Raw genomic sequence first — 20,663 nt, forward strand, 5'->3', positions numbered from 1 at the left:
TAGAAGGAAATGTCTTAGAACACATAGTATTTCATAGCGACGCAATTTCCGTGTGAATACGTCAATGAGTGGGAGTGAGGAATGCAGTAAAGAAGGATTAGTGGATCGGAAATGAGATTGTCGTATCCCAAAAGAAAATCCTGTCGTTTCCATAGAAACGTTACTCGATTTAGAAGGAAATGTCATAGAACCCATAGTATTTCATAGCGACGCAATTTGCGTGTGAATTCGTCAATGAGTGGGAGTGAGGGATGCAGTAAAGAAGGATTAGTGGATCGGAAATGAGACTGTCGTATCCCAAAAGAAAATCCTGTCGTTTCCATAGAAACGTTACTCGATTTAGAAGGAAATGTCTTAGAACACATAGTATTTCATAGCGACGCAATTTCCGTGTGAATTCGTCAATGTGTGGGAGTGAGGGATGCAGTAAAGAAGGATTAGTGGATCAGAAATGAGATTGTCGTATCCCAAATGAAAATCCTGTCGTTTCCATAGAAACGTTACTCGATTTAGAAGGAGAAGTCATAGAACCCATAGTATTTCATAGCAACGCAATTTGTGTGCGAATTCGTCAATGTGTGGGACTGAGGGTTGCAGTAAAGAAGGATTAGTGGATCGGGAATGTGATTGTCGTATCCCAAAAGAAAATCCTGTCGTTCCCATAGAAACGTTACTCGATGTAGGAGGAAATGTCTTAGAACACGTAGTATTTCATAGCGACGCGATTTCCGTGTGAATTCGTCAATGTGTGGGAGTGAGGGATGCAGTAGAGATCGATTAGTGGATCCGAAATATGATTGTCGTATCCAAAAAGAAAGTCCTGTCGTTTCCATAGAAACGTTACTCGATTTAGAAGGAAATGTCTTAGAACACATAGTATTTCATAGCGACGCAATTTCCGTGTGAATTCGTCAATGTGCGGGATTGAGGGATGCAGTAAAGAAGGATTAGTGGATCGGAAATGTGATTGTCGTATCCCAATAGAAAATCCTGTCGTTTCCATAGGAACGTTACTCGATTTAGAAGGAAATGTCTTAGAACTCATAGTATTTCAAAGCGATGCAATTTCCGTGTAAATTGGTCAATGTGTGGGAGTGAGGGATGCAGTAAAGAAGGATTAGTGGATCGGAAATGAGACTGTCGTATCCCAAAAGAATATCCTGTCGTTTCCATAGAAACGTTACTCGATTTAGAAGGAAAAGTCATAGAACACATAGTATTTCTTAGCGACGCAATTTCCGTGTGAATTCGTCAGTGTGTGGAAGTGAGGGATGCAGTAAAGAAGGATTAGTGGATCGGAAATGAGATTGTCGTATCGCAAAAGAAAATCCTGTCGTTTCCATAGAAACGTTACTCGATTTAGAAGGAGAAGTCATAGAACCCATAGTATTTCATAGCGACGCAATTTCCGTGTGAATTCGTCAATGTGTGGGAGTGCGGGATGCAGTAAAGAAGGATTAGTGGATCGGAAATGTGATTGTCGTATCCCAAAAGAAAATCCTGTCGTTTCCATAGAAACGTTACTCAATTTAGAAGGAAATGTCTTAGAACACATAGTATTTCATAGCGACGCAATTTCCGTGTGAATTCGTCAATGAGTGGGAGTGAGGGATGCAGTAAAGAAGGATTAGTGGATCGGAAATGAGATTGTCGTATCCCAAATGAAAATCCTGTCATTTCCATAGAAACGTTACTCGATTTAGAAGGAGAAGTCATAGAACCCATAGTATTTCATAGCGACGCAATTTCCGTGTGAATTCGTCAATGTGTGGGAGTGAGGGTTGCAGTAAAGAAGGATTAGTGGATCGGGAATTTGATTGTCGTATCTCAAAAGAAAATCCTGTCGTTTCCATAGAAACGTTACTCTATTTAGGAGTAAATGTCTTAGAACACATAGTATTTCATAGCGACGCGATTTCCGTGTGAATTCGTCAATGAGTGGGAGTGAGGGATGCAGTAAAGAAGGATTAGTGGATCGGAAATGAGATTGTCGTATCCCAAAATAAAATCCTGTCGATTCCATAGAAACGTTACTCGATTTAGAAGGAGAAGTCATAAAACACATAGTTTTTCATAGCGACGTAATTTCCGTGTGAATTCGTCAATGTGTCGGAGTGAGGGATGCAGTAAAGAAGGATTAGTGGATCGGAAATGTGATTGTCGTATCCCAAAAGAATATCCTGTCGTTTCCATAGAAACGTTACTCGATTTAGAAGGAAATGTCTTAGAACACACAGTATTTCATAGCGACGCAATTTCCGTGTGATTTCGTCAATGTGCGGGAGTGAGGGATGCAGTAAAGAAGGATTAGTGGAACGGAAATGTGATTGTCGTATCCCAGAAGAAAATGCTGTCGTTTCCATAGAAACGTTACTCGATTTAGAAGGAAATGTCTTAGAACACATAGTATTTCATAGCGACGCAATTTCCGTGTGAATTCGACAATGTGTGGGAGTGAGGGATGCAGTAAAGAAGGATTAGTGGATCGGAAATGAGATTGTCGTATCCCAAAATAAAACCCTGTCGATTCCATAGAAACGTTACTCGATTTAGAAGGAGAAGTCATAAAACACATAGTTTTTCATAGCGACGTAATTTCCGTGTGAATTCGTCAATGTGTCGGAGAGAGGGATGCAGTAAAGAAGGATTAGTGGATCGGAAATGTGATTGTCGTATCCCAAAAGAATATCCTGTCGTTTCCATAGAAACGTTACTCGATTTAGAAGGAAATGTCTTAGAACACACAGTATTTCATAGCGACGCAATTTCCGTGTGATTTCGTCAATGTGCGGGAGTGAGGGATGCAGTAAAGAAGGATTAGTGGAACGGAAATGTGATTGTCGTATCCCAGAAGAAAATGCTGTCGTTTCCATAGAAACGTTACTCGATTTAGAAGGAAATGTCTTAGAACACATAGTATTTCATAGCGACGCAATTTCCGTGTGAATTCGACAATGTGTGGGAGTGAGGGATGCAGTAAAGAAGGATTAGTGGATCGGAAATGAGATTGTCGTATCCCAAAAGAAAATCCTGTCGTTTCCGTAGAAACGTTACTCGATTTGGAAGGAAATGTCTTAGAACACATAGTATTTCATGGCGACGCAATTTCCGTGTGAATTCGTCAATGAGTGGGAGTGAGGGATGCAGTAAAGTTGGGTAAGTTGATCGGAAATGTGATTGTCGTATCACAAAAAAAAATCCTGTCGTTTCCACAGAAACGTTACTCGATTTAGAAGGAAATGTCTTAGAACACATAGTATTTCATAGCGACGCAATTTCCGTGTGAATTCGTCAATGTGTGGGAGTGAGGGATGCAGTAAAGAAGGATTAGTGGATCGGAAATGAGGTTGTCGTATCCCAAAAGAAATTCCTGTCGTTTCCATAGAAACGTTACTCGATTTAGAAGGAAATGTCTTAGAACACATAGTATTTCATAGCGACGCAATTTCCGTGTGAATTCGTCAATGTGTGGGAGTGAGGGATGCAGTAAAGAAGGATTAGTGGATCGGAAATGTGATTGTCGTATCCCAAAAGAAAATCCTGTCGTATCCTTAGAAACGTTACTCGATTTAGAAGGAAATGTCTTAGAACACATAGTATTTCATAGCGACGCAATTTCCGTGTGAATACGTCAGTGAGTGGGAGTGAGGAATGCAGTAAAGAAGGATTAGTGGATCGGAAATGAGATTGTCGTATCCCAAAAGAAAATCCTGTCGTTTCCATAGAAACGTTACTCGATTTAGAAGGAAATGTCATAGAACCCATAGTATTTCATAGCGACGCAATTTGCGTGTGAATTCGTCAATGAGTGGGAGTGAGGGATGCAGTAAAGAAGGATTAGTGGATCGGAAATGAGACTGTCGTATCCCAAAAGAAAATCCTGTCGTTTCCATAGAAACGTTACTCGATTTAGAAGGAAATGTCTTAGAACACATAGTATTTCATAGCGACGCAATTTCCGTGTGAATTCGTCAATGTGTGGGAGTGAGGGATGCAGTAAAGAAGGATTAGTGGATCAGAAATGAGATTGTCGTATCCCAAATGAAAATCCTGTCGTTTCCATAGAAACGTTACTCGATTTAGAAGGAGAAGTCATAGAACCCATAGTATTTCATAGCAACGCAATTTGTGTGCGAATTCGTCAATGTGTGGGACTGAGGGTTGCAGTAAAGAAGGATTAGTGGATCGGGAATGTGATTGTCGTATCCCAAAAGAAAATCCTGTCGTTCCCATAGAAACGTTACTCGATGTAGGAGGAAATGTCTTAGAACACGTAGTATTTCATAGCGACGCGATTTCCGTGTGAATTCGTCAATGTGTGGGAGTGAGGGATGCAGTAGAGATCGATTAGTGGATCCGAAATATGATTGTCGTATCCAAAAAGAAAGTCCTGTCGTTTCCATAGAAACGTTACTCGATTTAGAAGGAAATGTCTTAGAACACATAGTATTTCATAGCGACGCAATTTCCGTGTGAATTCGTCAATGTGCGGGATTGAGGGATGCAGTAAAGAAGGATTAGTGGATCGGAAATGTGATTGTCGTATCCCAATAGAAAATCCTGTCGTTTCCATAGGAACGTTACTCGATTTAGAAGGAAATGTCTTAGAACTCATAGTATTTCAAAGCGATGCAATTTCCGTGTAAATTGGTCAATGTGTGGGAGTGAGGGATGCAGTAAAGAAGGATTAGTGGATCGGAAATGAGACTGTCGTATCCCAAAAGAATATCCTGTCGTTTCCATAGAAACGTTACTCGATTTAGAAGGAAAAGTCATAGAACACATAGTATTTCTTAGCGACGCAATTTCCGTGTGAATTCGTCAGTGTGTGGAAGTGAGGGATGCAGTAAAGAAGGATTAGTGGATCGGAAATGAGATTGTCGTATCGCAAAAGAAAATCCTGTCGTTTCCATAGAAACGTTACTCGATTTAGAAGGAGAAGTCATAGAACCCATAGTATTTCATAGCGACGCAATTTCCGTGTGAATTCGTCAATGTGTGGGAGTGCGGGATGCAGTAAAGAAGGATTAGTGGATCGGAAATGTGATTGTCGTATCCCAAAAGAAAATCCTGTCGTTTCCATAGAAACGTTACTCAATTTAGAAGGAAATGTCTTAGAACACATAGTATTTCATAGCGACGCAATTTCCGTGTGAATTCGTCAATGAGTGGGAGTGAGGGATGCAGTAAAGAAGGATTAGTGGATCGGAAATGAGATTGTCGTATCCCAAATGAAAATCCTGTCATTTCCATAGAAACGTTACTCGATTTAGAAGGAGAAGTCATAGAACCCATAGTATTTCATAGCGACGCAATTTCCGTGTGAATTCGTCAATGTGTGGGAGTGAGGGTTGCAGTAAAGAAGGATTAGTGGATCGGGAATTTGATTGTCGTATCTCAAAAGAAAATCCTGTCGTTTCCATAGAAACGTTACTCTATTTAGGAGTAAATGTCTTAGAACACATAGTATTTCATAGCGACGCGATTTCCGTGTGAATTCGTCAATGAGTGGGAGTGAGGGATGCAGTAAAGAAGGATTAGTGGATCGGAAATGAGATTGTCGTATCCCAAAATAAAATCCTGTCGATTCCATAGAAACGTTACTCGATTTAGAAGGAGAAGTCATAAAACACATAGTTTTTCATAGCGACGTAATTTCCGTGTGAATTCGTCAATGTGTCGGAGTGAGGGATGCAGTAAAGAAGGATTAGTGGATCGGAAATGTGATTGTCGTATCCCAAAAGAATATCCTGTCGTTTCCATAGAAACGTTACTCGATTTAGAAGGAAATGTCTTAGAACACACAGTATTTCATAGCGACGCAATTTCCGTGTGATTTCGTCAATGTGCGGGAGTGAGGGATGCAGTAAAGAAGGATTAGTGGAACGGAAATGTGATTGTCGTATCCCAGAAGAAAATGCTGTCGTTTCCATAGAAACGTTACTCGATTTAGAAGGAAATGTCTTAGAACACATAGTATTTCATAGCGACGCAATTTCCGTGTGAATTCGACAATGTGTGGGAGTGAGGGATGCAGTAAAGAAGGATTAGTGGATCGGAAATGAGATTGTCGTATCCCAAAAGAAAATCCTGTCGTTTCCGTAGAAACGTTACTCGATTTGGAAGGAAATGTCTTAGAACACATAGTATTTCATAGCGACGCAATTTCCGTGTGAATTCGTCAATGAGTGGGAGTGAGGGATGCAGTAAAGTTGGGTAAGTTGATCGGAAATGTGATTGTCGTATAACAAAAAAAAATCCTGTCGTTTCCACAGAAACGTTACTCGATTTAGAAGGAAATGTCTTAGAACACATAGTATTTCATAGCGACGCAATTTCCGTGTGAATTCGTCAATGTGTGGGAGTGAGGGATGCAGTAAAGAAGGATTAGTGGATCGGAAATGAGGTTGTCGTATCCCAAAAGAAAATCCTGTCGTTTCCATAGAAACGTTACTCGATTTAGAAGGAAATGTCTTAGAACACATAGTATTTCATAGCGACGCAATTTCCGTGTGAATTCGTCAATGTGTGGGAGTGAGGGATGCAGTAAAGAAGGATTAGTGGATCGGAAATGTGATTGTCGTATCCCAAAAGAAAATCCTGTCGTATCCATAGAAACGTTACTCGATTTAGAAGGAAATATCTTAGAACACATAGTATTTCATAGCGACGCAATTTCCGTGTGAATACGTCAATGAGTGGGAGTGAGGAATGCAGTAAAGAAGGATTAGTGGATCGGAAATGAGATTGTCGTATCCCAAAAGAAAATCCTGTCGTTTCCATAGAAACGTTACTCGATTTAGAAGGAAATGTCATAGAACCCATAGTATTTAATAGCGACGCAATTTGCGTGTGAATTCGTCAATGAGTGGGAGTGAGGGATGCAGTAAAGAAGGATTAGTGGATCGGAAATGAGACTGTCGTATCCCAAAAGAAAATCCTGTCGTTTCCATAGAAACGTTACTCGATTTAGAAGGAAATGTCTTAGAACACATAGTATTTCATAGCGACGCAATTTCCGTGTGAATTCGTAAATGTGTGGGAGTGAGGGATGCAGTAAAGAAGGATTAGTGGATCAGAAATGAGATTGTCGTATCCCAAATGAAAATCCTGTCGTTTCCATAGAAACGTTACTCGATTTAGAAGGAGAAGTCATAGAACCCATAGTATTTCATAGCAACGCAATTTGTGTGCGAATTCGTCAATGTGTGGGACTGAGGGTTGCAGTAAAGAAGGATTAGTGGATCGGGAATGTGATTGTCGTATCCCAAAAGAAAATCCTGTCGTTCCCATAGAAACGTTACTCGATTTAGGAGGAAATGTCTTAGAACACATAGTATTTCATAGCGACGCGATTTCCGTGTGAATTCGTCAATGTGTGGGAGTGAGGGATGCAGTAGAGATCGATTAGTGGATCCGAAATATGATTGTCGTATCCAAAAAGAAAGTCCTGTCGTTTACATAGAAACGTTACTCGATTTAGAAGGAAATGTCTTAGATTACATAGTATTTCATAGCGACGCAATTTCCGTGTGAATTCGTCAATGTGCGGGATTGAGGGACGCAGTAAAGAAGGATTAGTGGATCGGAAATGTGATTGTCGTATCCCAAAAGAAAATCCTGTCGTTTCCATAGGAACGTTACTCGATTTAGAAGGAAATGTCTTAGAACTCATAGTATTTCAAAGCGATGCAATTTCCGTGTAAATTGGTCAATGTGTGGGAGTGAGGGATGCAGTAAAGAAGGATTAGTGGATCGGAAATGAGACTGTCGTATCCCAAAAGAAAATCCTGTCGTTTCCATAGAAACGTTACTCGATTTAGAAGGAAAAGTCATAGAACACATAGTATTTCTTAGCGACGCAATTTCCGTGTGAATTCGTCAGTGTGTGGAAGTGAGGGATGCAGTAAAGAAGGATTAGTGGATCGGAAATGAGATTGTCGTATCGCAAAAGAAAATCCTGTCGTTTCCATAGAAACGTTACTCGATTTAGAAGGAGAAGTCATAGAACCCATAGTATTTCATAGCGACGCAATTTCCGTGTGAATTCGTCAATGTGTGGGAGTGCGGGATGCAGTAAAGAAGGATTAGTGGATCGGAAATGTGATTGTCGTATCCCAAAAGAAAATCCTGTCGTTTCCATAGAAACGTTACTCAATTTAGAAGGAAATGTCTTAGAACACATAGTATTTCATAGCGACGCAATTTCCGTGTGAATTCGTCAATGAGTGGGAGTGAGGGATGCAGTAAAGAAGGATTAGTGGATCGGAAATGTGATTGTCGTATCCCAAAAGAAAATCCTGTCATTTCCAAAGAAACGTTACTCGATTTAGAAGGAGAAGTCATAGAACCCATAGTATTTCATAGCGACTCAATTTCTGTGTTAATTCGTCAATGTGAGGGAGCTAGGGATGCAATAAAGAACTAATAGTGCATCGAGAAGGAGATACTCATATCGCAAAAGAAAAGCCAGTCGTTTCCACAGAAACGATACTCGATTTAGAAGGAGAAGTCATAGAACCAATAGTATTTCATTGCGACGCAATTGCTGTGTTAATTCGTCAATGTGTGGGAGTGAGGGATGCAGTAAAGAAGGATTAGTGGATCGGAAATGTGATTGTCGTATCCCAAAAGAAAATCCTGTCGTTTCCATAGAAACGTTACTCGATTTAGAAGGAAATGTCTTAGAACACATAGTATTTAATAGCGACGCAATTTCCGTGTGAATTCGTCAATGTGTGGGAGTGAGGGATGTAGTAAAGAAGGATTAGTGGATCGGAAATGTTATTGTCGTATCCCAAAAGAAAATCCTGTCGTTTCCATAGAAACGTTAATCGATTTAGAAGGAAATGTCTTGGAACACGTAGTATTTCATAGCGACGCAATTTCCGTGTAAATTCGTCAATGTGTGGGAGTAAGGGATGCAGCAATGAAGGATTAGGGGATCGGAAATGTGATTGTCGTATCCCAAAAGAAAATCCTGTCGTTTCCATAGAAACGTTACTCGATTTAGAAGGAAATGTCTTAGAACACGTAGTATTTCATAGCGACGCAATTTCCGTGTGAATTCATCAATGAGTGGGAGTGAGGGATGCAGTAAAGAACCGGAAGTGAACAGTAACGAAATCCTAGACACAGAATGGAATATATACCGCAAGGATAGGATAAATGCCAATGGTGGAGGAGTATTTATAGCAGTAAAGAATTCAATAATATCCAGTGAAGTTATTAGTGAATGCGAATGTGAAATAATCTGGGTTAAGTTAAGTATCAGAATTGGGTCAGATATGATAGTCGGATGCTTCTATAGACCACCTGCATCAGCAACCGTAGTAGTTGAGCGCTTGAGAGAGAACCTGCAGAACGTCGTGAAGAAGTTTCGTGATCATACTATTGTAATAGGGGGAGACTTCAATCTACCAGGTATAGAATGGGATAGGCACACAATCAGAACTGGAGCCAGGGACAGAGACTCTTGTGACATTATCCTGACTGCCTTGTCCGAGAATTACTTCGAGCAGATAGTTAGAGAACGAACTCGTGAAGCTAACGTTTTAGACCTCATAGCAACAAATAGACCTGAACTTTTCGACTACGTGAATGTAGAAGAGGGTATCAGTGATCATAAGTCAGTGGTTGCATCAATGACTACAAGTGTAATAAGAAATGCCAAGAAAGGAAGGAAAATATAATTGCTTAACAAGAGTGATAGGGCACAAATCGCAGAATATCTGAGTGACCACCATCAAACGTTCATTTCTGAGGAAGAGGATGTGGAACAAAAATGGAAAAAATTCAGAAACATCGTCCAGTACGCCTTAGATAAGTTCGTACCGACTAAGGTCCAAAGCGAGGGGCAAGATCCACCGTGGTATAACAATCATGTACGAAAGGTACTACGGAAACAAAGAAAGCTTCATCATAGGTTTAAGAGTAGTCGAATCATAGCTGATAAGGAAAAGCTGAACGAAGCGAAAAAGAGCGTAAAGAGAGCAATGAGAGAAGCATTCAACGAATTCGAACATAAAACATTGGCAAACAATCTAAACAAGAACCCTAAAAAGTTTTGGTCATATGTAAAATCGGTAAGCGGATCTAAATCCCCTATTCAGTCACTCGTTGACCACGATGGCACCGAAACAGAGGACGACCGAAGAAAGGCAGAAATACTGAATTCAGTGTTCCGAAACTGTTTCACTGCGGAAAATCGTAACACGGTCCCTGACTTCAACCGTCGCACGGACGCCAAAATGGAAAATATTGAAATAAACGATATCGGAATTGAAAAACAACTGCTATCACTTAGTAGCGGCAAAGCATCCGGACCAGACGAGATACCCTTAAGATCCTACAGTGATTATGCTAAAGAACTTGCCCCCTTTCTATTAGCAATTTATCGCAGATCGCTGGAAGAACGTAAAGTACCTAGCGACTGGAAGAAAGCGCAGGTCGTTCCCATTTTCAAGAAGGGTCATAAATCAGATGCGAATAATTATAGGCCTATTTCGCTTACGTCAATCTGTTGTAGAATAATGGAACATGTTTTGTGTTCTCGTATTATGACGTTCTTAGATAATACAAATCTCCTTCATCATAACCAACATGGATTCCGCAAACAGAGATCATGTGAAACTCAGCTCGCCCTATTTGCCCAAGAAATTCACAGTGCCGTAGACACTGGCGAGCAGATTGATGCCGTATTCCTGGACTTCAGGAAGGCATTTGATACGGTTCCGCACTTACGTTTAGTGAAAAAAATACGAGCTTACGGAATATCGGACCAGGTTTGTGATTGGATTCAGGATTTCCTAGAAGAAAGAACACAACATGTCATTCTTAACGGTTCAAAATCTGCAGATGTAGAGGTAATTTCGGGAGTACCGCAGGGAAGCGTGATAGGACCTTTATTGTTTACAATATACATAAATGACTTAGTTGACAACATCGGTAGCTCCGTGAGGCTATTTGCAGATGACACGGTTGTCTACAAGAAAGTAGCAACATCAGAAGACTCGTACGTACTCCAGGAGGACCTGCAGAGGATTAATGCATGGTGCGACAGCTGGCAGCTTTCCCTCAACGTAGATAAATGTAATATAATGCGCATACATAGGGGCAGAAATCCATTCCAGTACGATTATGCCATAGGTGGTAAATCATTGGAAGCGGTAACGACCGTAAAATACTTAGGAGTTACTATCCGGAGCGATCTGAAGTGGAATGATCACATAAAACAAATAGTGGGAAAAGCAGGCGCCAGGTTGAGATTCATAGGAAGAATTCTAAGAAAATGTGACTCATCGACGAAAGAAGTAGATTCCAAAACGCTTGTTCGTCCGATTCTTGAGTACTGCTCATCAGTATGGGACCCTTACCAGGTTGGATTAATAGAAGAGATAGACATGATCCAGCGAAAAGCAGCGCGATTCGTCATGGGGACATTTAGTCAGCGCGAGAGCGTTACGGAGATGCTGAACAAGCTCCAGTGGCGGACACTTCAAGAAAGGCGTTACGCAATACGGAGAGGTTTATTATCGAAATGACGAAAGAGCACATTCCGGGAAGAGATGGGCAACATATTACTACCGCCCACATATATCTCGCGTAATGATCACAACGAAAAGATCCGAGAAATTAGAGCAAATACGGAGACTTACAAGAAGTCGTTCTTCCCACGCACAATTCGTGAATGGAACAGGGAAGGGGGGATCAGATAGTGGTACAATAAGTACCCTCCGACACACACCGTAAGGTGGCTCGCGGAGTAAAGATGTAGATGTAGAAGTCATAGAACCCATACTATTTCATAGCGACTCAATTTCTGTGTTAATTCGTCAATGTGAGGGAGCTAGGGATGCAATAAAGAAGGAATAGTGCATCGAGAAGGAGATACACGTATCGCAAAAGAAAAGCCAGTCGTTTCCACAGAAACGATACTCGATGTAGAAGGAGAAGTCATAGAACCCATAGTATTTCATTGCGACGCAATTGCTGTGTTAATTCGTCAATGTGTGGGAGTGAGGTATGCAGTAAAGAAGGATAAGTGGATCGGAAATGAGATTGTCGTATCCCAAAAGAAAATCCTGTCGTTTCCATAGAAACGTTACTCGATTTGGAAAGAAATGTCTTAGAACACATAGCATTTCATAGCGACGCAATTTCCGTGTGAATTCGTCAATGAGTAGGAGTGAGGGATGCAGTAAAGATGGGTTAGTGGATCGGAAATGTGATTGTCGTATCCCAAAAGAAAATCCTGTCGTTTCCATAGAAACGTTACTCGATTTAGAAGGAAATGTCTCAGAACACATAGTATTTCATAGCGACGCAATTTCCGTGTGAATTCGTCAATGTGTGGAAGTGAGGGATGCAGTAAAGAAGGATTAGTGGATCGGAAATGAGATTGTCGTATCCCAAAAGAGAATCCTGTCGTTTCCATAGAAACGTTACTCGATTTAGAAGGAAATGTCTTAGAACACACAGTATTACATAGCGACGCAATTTCCGTGTGAATTCGTCAATGAGTGGGAGTGAGGGATGCAGTAAAGAAGGATTAGTGGATCGGAAATGAGATTGTCGTATCGCAAAAGAAAAACCTGTCGTTTCCATAGAAACGTTACTCGATTTAGAAGGAGAAGTCATAGAACCCATAGTATTTCATAGCGACGCAATTTCCGTGTGAATTCGTCAATGTGTGGGAGTGAGGGATGTGGTAAAGAAGGATTAGTGGATCGGAAATGAGATTGTCGTATCCCAAAGAAGAATCCTGTCGTTTCCATAGAAACGTTACTCGATTTAGAAGGAAATGTCTTAGAACACATAGTATTTCATAGCGACGCAATTTCCGTGTGAATTCGTCAATGTGTGGAAGTGAGGGATGCAGTAAAGAAGGATTGGTGGATCGGAAATGAGATTGTCGTATCCCAAAAGAAAATCCTGTCGTTTCCATAGAAACGTTACTCGATTTAGAAGGAAATGTCTTAGAACACATAGTATTTCATAGCGACGCAATTTCCGTGTGAATTCGTCAATGTGTGGGAGTGAGGGATGCAGTAAAGAAGGATTAGTGGATCGGAAATGAGATTGTCGTATAGCAAAAGAAAATCCTGTCGTTTCCATAGAAACGTTACTCGATTTAGAAGGAGAAGTCATAGAACCCATAATATTTCATAGCGACGCAATTTCCGTGTGAATTCGTCAATGTGTGGGAGTGAGGGATGCAGTAAAGAAGGATTAGTGGATCGGAAATGAGATTGTCGTATCCCAAAAGAGAATCCTGTCGTTTCCATAGAAACGTAACTCGATTTAGAAGGAAATGTCTTAGAACACATAGTATTTCATAGCGACGCAATTTCCGTGTGAATTCGTCAATGTGTGGGAGTGAGGGATGCAGTAAAGAAGGATTAGTGAATCGGAAATGTGATTGTCGTATCCCAAAAGAAAATCCTGTCGTTTCCATAGAAACGTTACTCGATTTAGAAGGAAATGTCATAGAACCCATAGCATATCATAGCGACGCAATTTCCGTGTGAATTTGTCAATGAGTGGGAGTGAGGGATGCAGTAAAGAAGGATTAGTGGATCGGAAATGAGACTGTCGTATCCCAAAAGAAAATCCTGTCGTTTCCATAGAAACGTTACTCGATTTAGAAGGAAATGTCTTAGAACACATAGTATTTCATAGCGACGAAATTTCCGTGTGAATTCGTCAATGTGTGGGAGTGAGGGATGCAGTAAAGAAGGATTAGTGGATCGGAAATAAGATTGTCGTATCCCAAATGAAAATCCTGTCGTTTCCATAGAAACGTTACTCGATTTAGAAGGAGAAGTCATAGAACCCATAGTATTTCATAGCGACGCAATATCCGTGTGAATTCGTCAATGTGTGGGAGTGAGGGTTGCAGTAAAGAAGGATTAGTGGATCGGGAATGTGATTGTCGTATCCCAAAAGAAAATCCAGTCGTTTCCATAGAGACGTTACTCGATTTAGAAGGAGAAGTCATATAACCCATAGTATTTCATAGCGACGCAATTTCCGTATGAATTCGTCAATGTGTGGGAGTGAGGGATGCAGTACAGAAGGATTAGTGGATCCGAAATGTGATTGTCGTATCCAAAAAGAAAGTTCTGAGGTTTCCATAGAAACGTTACTCGATTTAGAAGGAAATGTCTTAGAACACATAGTATTTCATAGCGACGCAATTTCCGTGTGAATTCGTCAATGAGTGGGAGTGAGGGATGCAGTAAAGAAGGATTAGTGGATCGGAAATGAGATTGTCGTATCCCAAAAGAAAATCCTGTCGTTTCCATAGAAACGTTACTCGATTTAGAAGGAGAAGTCATAGAACACATAGTATTTCATAGCGACGCAATTTCCGTATGAATTCGTCAATGTGTGGGAGTGAGGGATGCAGTAAAGAAGGATTAGTGGATCGGAAATGTGATTGTCGTATCCCAAAAGAAAATCCTGTCGTTTCCATAGAAACGTTACTCGATTTAGAAGGAAATGTCTTAGAAAACACAGTATTTCATAGCGACGCAATTTCCATGTGAATTCGTCAATGTGTGGGAGTGCGGGATGCAGTAAAGAAGGATTAGTGGATCGAAAATGTGATTGTCGTATCCCAAAAGAAAATCCTGTCGTTTCCATAGAAACGTTACTCAATTTAGAAGGAAATGTCATAGAACACATTGTATTTCATAGCGACGCAATTTCCGTCTGAATTCGTCAATGAGAGATAGTGAGGGATGCAATAAAGAAGGATTAGTGGATCGGAAATGAGATTGTCGTACCCCAAAAGAAAATCCTGTCGTTTCCATTGAAACGTTACTCGATTTAGAAGGAGAAGTCATAGAACCCACAGTATTTCATAGCGACTCAATTTCTGTGTTAATGCGTCAATGAGAGGGAGCTAGGGATGCAATAAAGAAGGAATAGTGCATCGAGAAGGAGATACTCGTATCGCAAAAGAAAAGGCAGTCATGTCCATAGAAACGATACTCGATTTAGAAGGAGAAGTGATAGAACCCGTAGTATTTCATTGCGACGCAATTGCTGTGTTAATTCATCAATGTGTGGGAGTGAGGGATGCAGTAAAGAAGGATTAGTGGATCGGAAATGTGATTGTCGTATCCCAAAAGAAAATCCTGTCGTTTCCATAGAAACGTTACTCGATTTAGAAGGAAATGTCTTAAAATACACAGTACCTCATAGCGACGCAATTTCCGTGTGATTTCGTCAATGTGTGGGAGTGAGGGAATGCAGTAAAGAAGGATTAGTGGATCGGAAATGTGATTGTCGTATCCCAAAAGAAAATCCTGTCGTTTCCATAGAAACGTTACTCGATTTTGAAGGAGAAGTCATAGAACCCATAGTATTTCATAGCGACGCAATTTCCGTGTGAATTCGTCAATGTGTGGGAGTGAGGGATGCAGTAAAGAAGGATTAGTGGATCGGAAATGTGATTGTCGTATCCCAAAAGAAAATCCTGTCGTTTCATAGAAACGTTACTCAATTTAGAAGGATATGTCTTAGAACACATAGTATTTCATAGCGACGCAATTTCCGTGTGAATTCGTCAATGTGTGGGAGTGAGGGATGCAGTAAAGAAGGATTAGTGGATCGGAAATGAGATTGTCGTATCCCAAAAGAAAATCCAGTCGTTTCCATAGAAACGTTACTCGATTTTGAAGGAAATGTCTTAGAACACACACAGTATTACATAGCGACGCAATTTCCGTGTGAATTCGTCAATGCGTGGGAGTGAGGGATGAAGTAAAGAAGGATTAGTGGATCGGAAATGAGATTGTCGTATCCCAAAAGAAAATCCTGTCGTTTCCATAGAAGCGTTTCTCGATTTAGAAGGAGAAGTCATAGAACGCATAGTATTTCATAGCGACGCAATTTTCGTGTGAATTCGTCAATGTGTGGGAGTGAGGGATGCAATAAAGAAGGATTAGTGGATCGGAAATGAGATTGTCGTATCCCAAAAGAGAATCCTGTCGTTTCCATAGAAAGGTTACTCGATTTAGAATGATATGTCTTAGAACACATAGTATTTCATAGCGACGCAATTTCCGTGTGAATTCGTCAATGTGTGGGAGTGAGGGATGCAGTAAAGAAGGATTAGTGGAACGGAAATGTGATTGTCGTATCCCAAAAGAAAATCCTGCCGTTTAAATAGAAACGTTACTCGATTTAGAAGGAAATATCTTAGAACACATAGTATTTCATAGCGACGCAATTTCCGTGTGAATACGTCAATGAGTGGGAGCGAGGGGTGTAGTAAAGAAGGATTAGTGGATCGGAAATGAGATTGTCGTATCCCAAAAGAAAATCCTGTCGTTTCCATAGAGACGTTACTCGATTTAGAAGGAGAAGTCATAGAACACATAGTATTTCATAGCGACGCAATTTCCGTGTGAATTCGTCAATGTGTGGGAGTGAGGGATGCAGTAAAGAAGGATTAGTGGATCGGAAATGTGATTGTCGTATCAAAAAGAAAATCCTGTCGTTTCCATTGAAACGTTACTCGATTTAGAAGGAAATGTCTTAGAACACACAGTATTACATAGCGACGCAATTTCCGTGTGAATTCGTCAATGTGTGGGAGTGAGGGATGTAGTAAAGAAGGATTAGTGGATCGGAAATGAGATTGTCGTATCCCAAAGAAGAATCCTGTCGTTTCCATAGAAACGTTACTCGATTTAGAAGCAAATGTCTTAGAACACATAGGATTTCATAGCGACGCAATTTCCGTGTGAATTCGTCAATGTGTGGGAGTGAGGGATGCAGTAAAGATAGATTAGTGGATCGGAAATGAGATTGTCGTATCCCAAATGAAAATCCTGTCGTTTCCATAGAAACGTTACTCGATTTAGAAGGAGAAGTCATAGAACCCATAGTATTTCATAGCGACGCAATTTCCGTGTGAATTCGTCAATGTGTGGGAGTGAGGGTTGCAGTAAAGAAGGATTAGTGGATCGGGAATGTGATTGTCGTATCCCAAAAGAAAATCCAGTCGTTTCCATAGAGACGTTACTCGATTTAGAAGGAGAAGTCATATAACCCATAGTATTTCATAGCGACGCAATTTCCGTGTGAATTCGTCAATGTGTGGGAGTGAGGGATGCAGTAAAGAAGGATTAGTGGATCGGAAATGAGATTGTCGTATCCCAAAAGAAAATCCTGTCGTTTCCATAGAAACGTTACTCGATTTAGAAGGAGAAGTCATAGAACACATAGTATTTCATAGCGACGCAATTTCCGTAATAATTCGTCAATGTGTGGGAGTGAGGGATGCAGTAGAGAAGGATTAGTGGATCCGAAATGTGATTGTCGTATCCAAAAAGAAAGTCCTGTAGTTTCCATAGAAACGTTACTCGATTTAGAAGGAAATGTCTTAGAACACATAGTATTTCATAGCGACGCAATTTCCGTGTGAATTCGTCAATGAGTGGGAGTGAGGGATGCAGTAAAGAAGGATTAGTGGATCGGAAATGAGATTGTCGTATCCCAAAAGAAAATCCAGTCGTTTCCATAGAAACGTTACTCGATTTTGAAGGAAATGTCTTAGAACACACACAGTATTACATAGCGACGCAATTTCCGTGTGAATTCGTCAATGCGTGGGAGTGAGGGATGAAGTAAAGAAGGATTAGTGGATCGGAAATGAGATTGTCGTATCCCAAAAGAAAATCCTGTCGTTTCCATAGAAGCGTTTCTCGATTTAGAAGGAGAAGTCATAGAACGCATAGTATTTCATAGCGACGCAATTTTCGTGTGAATTCGTCAATGTGTGGGAGTGAGGGATGCAATAAAGAAGGATTAGTGGATCGGAAATGAGATTGTCGTATCCCAAAAGAGAATCCTGTCGTTTCCATAGAAAGGTTACTCGATTTAGAATGATATGTCTTAGAACACATAGTATTTCATAGCGACGCAATTTCCGTGTGAATTCGTCAATGTGTGGGAGTGAGGGATGCAGTAAAGAAGGATTAGTGGAACGGAAATGTGATTGTCGTATCCCAAAAGAAAATCCTGCCGTTTAAATAGAAACGTTACTCGATTTAGAAGGAAATATCTTAGAACACATAGTATTTCATAGCGACGCAATTTCCGTGTGAATACGTCAATGAGTGGGAGCGAGGGGTGTAGTAAAGAAGGATTAGTGGATCGGAAATGAGATTGTCGTATCCCAAAAGAAAATCCTGTCGTTTCCATAGAGACGTTACTCGATTTAGAAGGAGAAGTCATAGAACACATAGTATTTCATAGCGACGCAATTTCCGTGTGAATTCGTCAATGTGTGGGAGTGAGGGATGCAGTAAAGAAGGATTAGTGGATCGGAAATGTGATTGTCGTATCAAAAAGAAAATCCTGTCGTTTCCATTGAAACGTTACTCGATTTAGAAGGAAATGTCTTAGAACACACAGTATTACATAGCGACGCAATTTCCGTGTGAATTCGTCAATGTGTGGGAGTGAGGGATGTAGTAAAGAAGGATTAGTGGATCGGAAATGAGATTGTCGTATCCCAAAGAAGAATCCTGTCGTTTCCATAGAAACGTTACTCGATTTAGAAGCAAATGTCTTAGAACACATAGGATTTCATAGCGACGCAATTTCCGTGTGAATTCGTCAATGTGTGGGAGTGAGGGATGCAGTAAAGATAGATTAGTGGATCGGAAATGAGATTGTCGTATCCCAAATGAAAATCCTGTCGTTTCCATAGAAACGTTACTCGATTTAGAAGGAGAAGTCATAGAACCCATAGTATTTCATAGCGACGCAATTTCCGTGTGAATTCGTCAATGTGTGGGAGTGAGGGTTGCAGTAAAGAAGGATTAGTGGATCGGGAATGTGATTGTCGTATCCCAAAAGAAAATCCAGTCGTTTCCATAGAGACGTTACTCGATTTAGAAGGAGAAGTCATATAACCCATAGTATTTCATAGCGACGCAATTTCCGTGTGAATTCGTCAATGTGTGGGAGTGAGGGATGCAGTAAAGAAGGATTAGTGGATCGGAAATGAGATTGTCGTATCCCAAAAGAAAATCCTGTCGTTTCCATAGAAACGTTACTCGATTTAGAAGGAGAAGTCATAGAACACATAGTATTTCATAGCGACGCAATTTCCGTAATAATTCGTCAATGTGTGGGAGTGAGGGATGCAGTAGAGAAGGATTAGTGGATCCGAAATGTGATTGTCGTATCCAAAAAGAAAGTCCTGTAGTTTCCATAGAAACGTTACTCGATTTAGAAGGAAATGTCTTAGAACACATAGTATTTCATAGCGACGCAATTTCCGTGTGAATTCGTCAATGAGTGGGAGTGAGGGATGCAGTAAAGAAGGATTAGTGGATGGGACATGAGACTGTCGTATCCCAAAAGAAAATCCTGTCGTTTCCATAGAAACGTTACTCGATTTAGAAGGAGAAGTCATAGAACACATAGTATTTCATAGCGACGCAATTTCCGTATGAATTCGTCAATGTGTGGGAGTGAGGGATGCAGTAAAGAAGGATTAGTGGATCGGAAATGTGATTGTCGTATCCCAAAAGAAAATCCTGTCGTTTCCATAGAAACGTTACTCGATTTAGAAGGAAATGACTTAGAAAACACAGTATTTCATAGCGACGCAATTTCCATGTGAATTCGTCAATGTGTGGGAGTGCGGGATGCAGTAAAGAAGGATTAGTGGATCGAAAATGTGATTGTCGTATCCCAAAAGAAAATCCTGTCGTTTCCATAGAAACGTTACTCAATTTAGAAGGAAATGTCATAGAACACATTGTATTTCATAGCGACGCAATTTCCGTCTGAATTCGTCAATGAGAGATAGTGAGGGATGCAGTAAAGAAGGATTAGTGGATCGGAAATGAGATTGTCGTATCCCAAAAGAAAATCCTGTCGTTTCCATAGAAACGTTACTCGATTTAGAAGGAGAAGTCATAGAACCCACAGTATTTCATAGCGACTCAATTTCTGTGTTAATGCGTCAATGAGAGGGAGCTAGGGATGCAATAAAGAAGGAATAGTGCATCGAGAAGGAGATACTCGTATCGCAAAAGAAAAGGCAGTCATGTCCATAGAAACGATACTCGATTTAGAAGGAGAAGTGATAGAACCCGTAGTATTTCATTGCGACGCAATTGCTGTGTTAATTCATCAATGTGTGGGAGTGAGGGATGCAGTAAAGAAGGATTATTGGATCGGAAATGTGATTGTCGTATCCCAAAAGAAAATCCTGTCGTTTCCATAGAAACGTTACTCGATTTAGAAGGAAATGTCTTAAAATACACAGTACCTCATAGCGACGCAATTTCCGTGTGATTTCGTCAATGTGTGGGAGTGAGGGATGCAGTAGAGAAGGATTAGTGGATCCGAAATGTGATTGTCGTATCCAAAAAGAAAGTCCTGTAGTTTCCATAGAAACGTTACTCGATTTAGAAGGAAATGTCTTAGAACACATAGTATTTCATAGCGACGCAATTTCCGTGTGAATTCGTCAATGAGTGGGAGTGAGGGATGCAGTAAAGAAGGATTAGTGGATGGGACATGAGACTGTCGTATCCCAAAAGAAAATCCTGTCGTTTCCATAGAAACGTTACTCGATTTAGAAGGAGAAGTCATAGAACACATAGTATTTCATAGCGACGCAATTT

The sequence above is a fragment of the Schistocerca serialis genome, chromosome 6 (genome assembly GCF_023864345.2).
Source record: "Schistocerca serialis cubense isolate TAMUIC-IGC-003099 chromosome 6, iqSchSeri2.2, whole genome shotgun sequence".
Taxonomy (NCBI): domain Eukaryota; kingdom Metazoa; phylum Arthropoda; class Insecta; order Orthoptera; family Acrididae; genus Schistocerca; species Schistocerca serialis.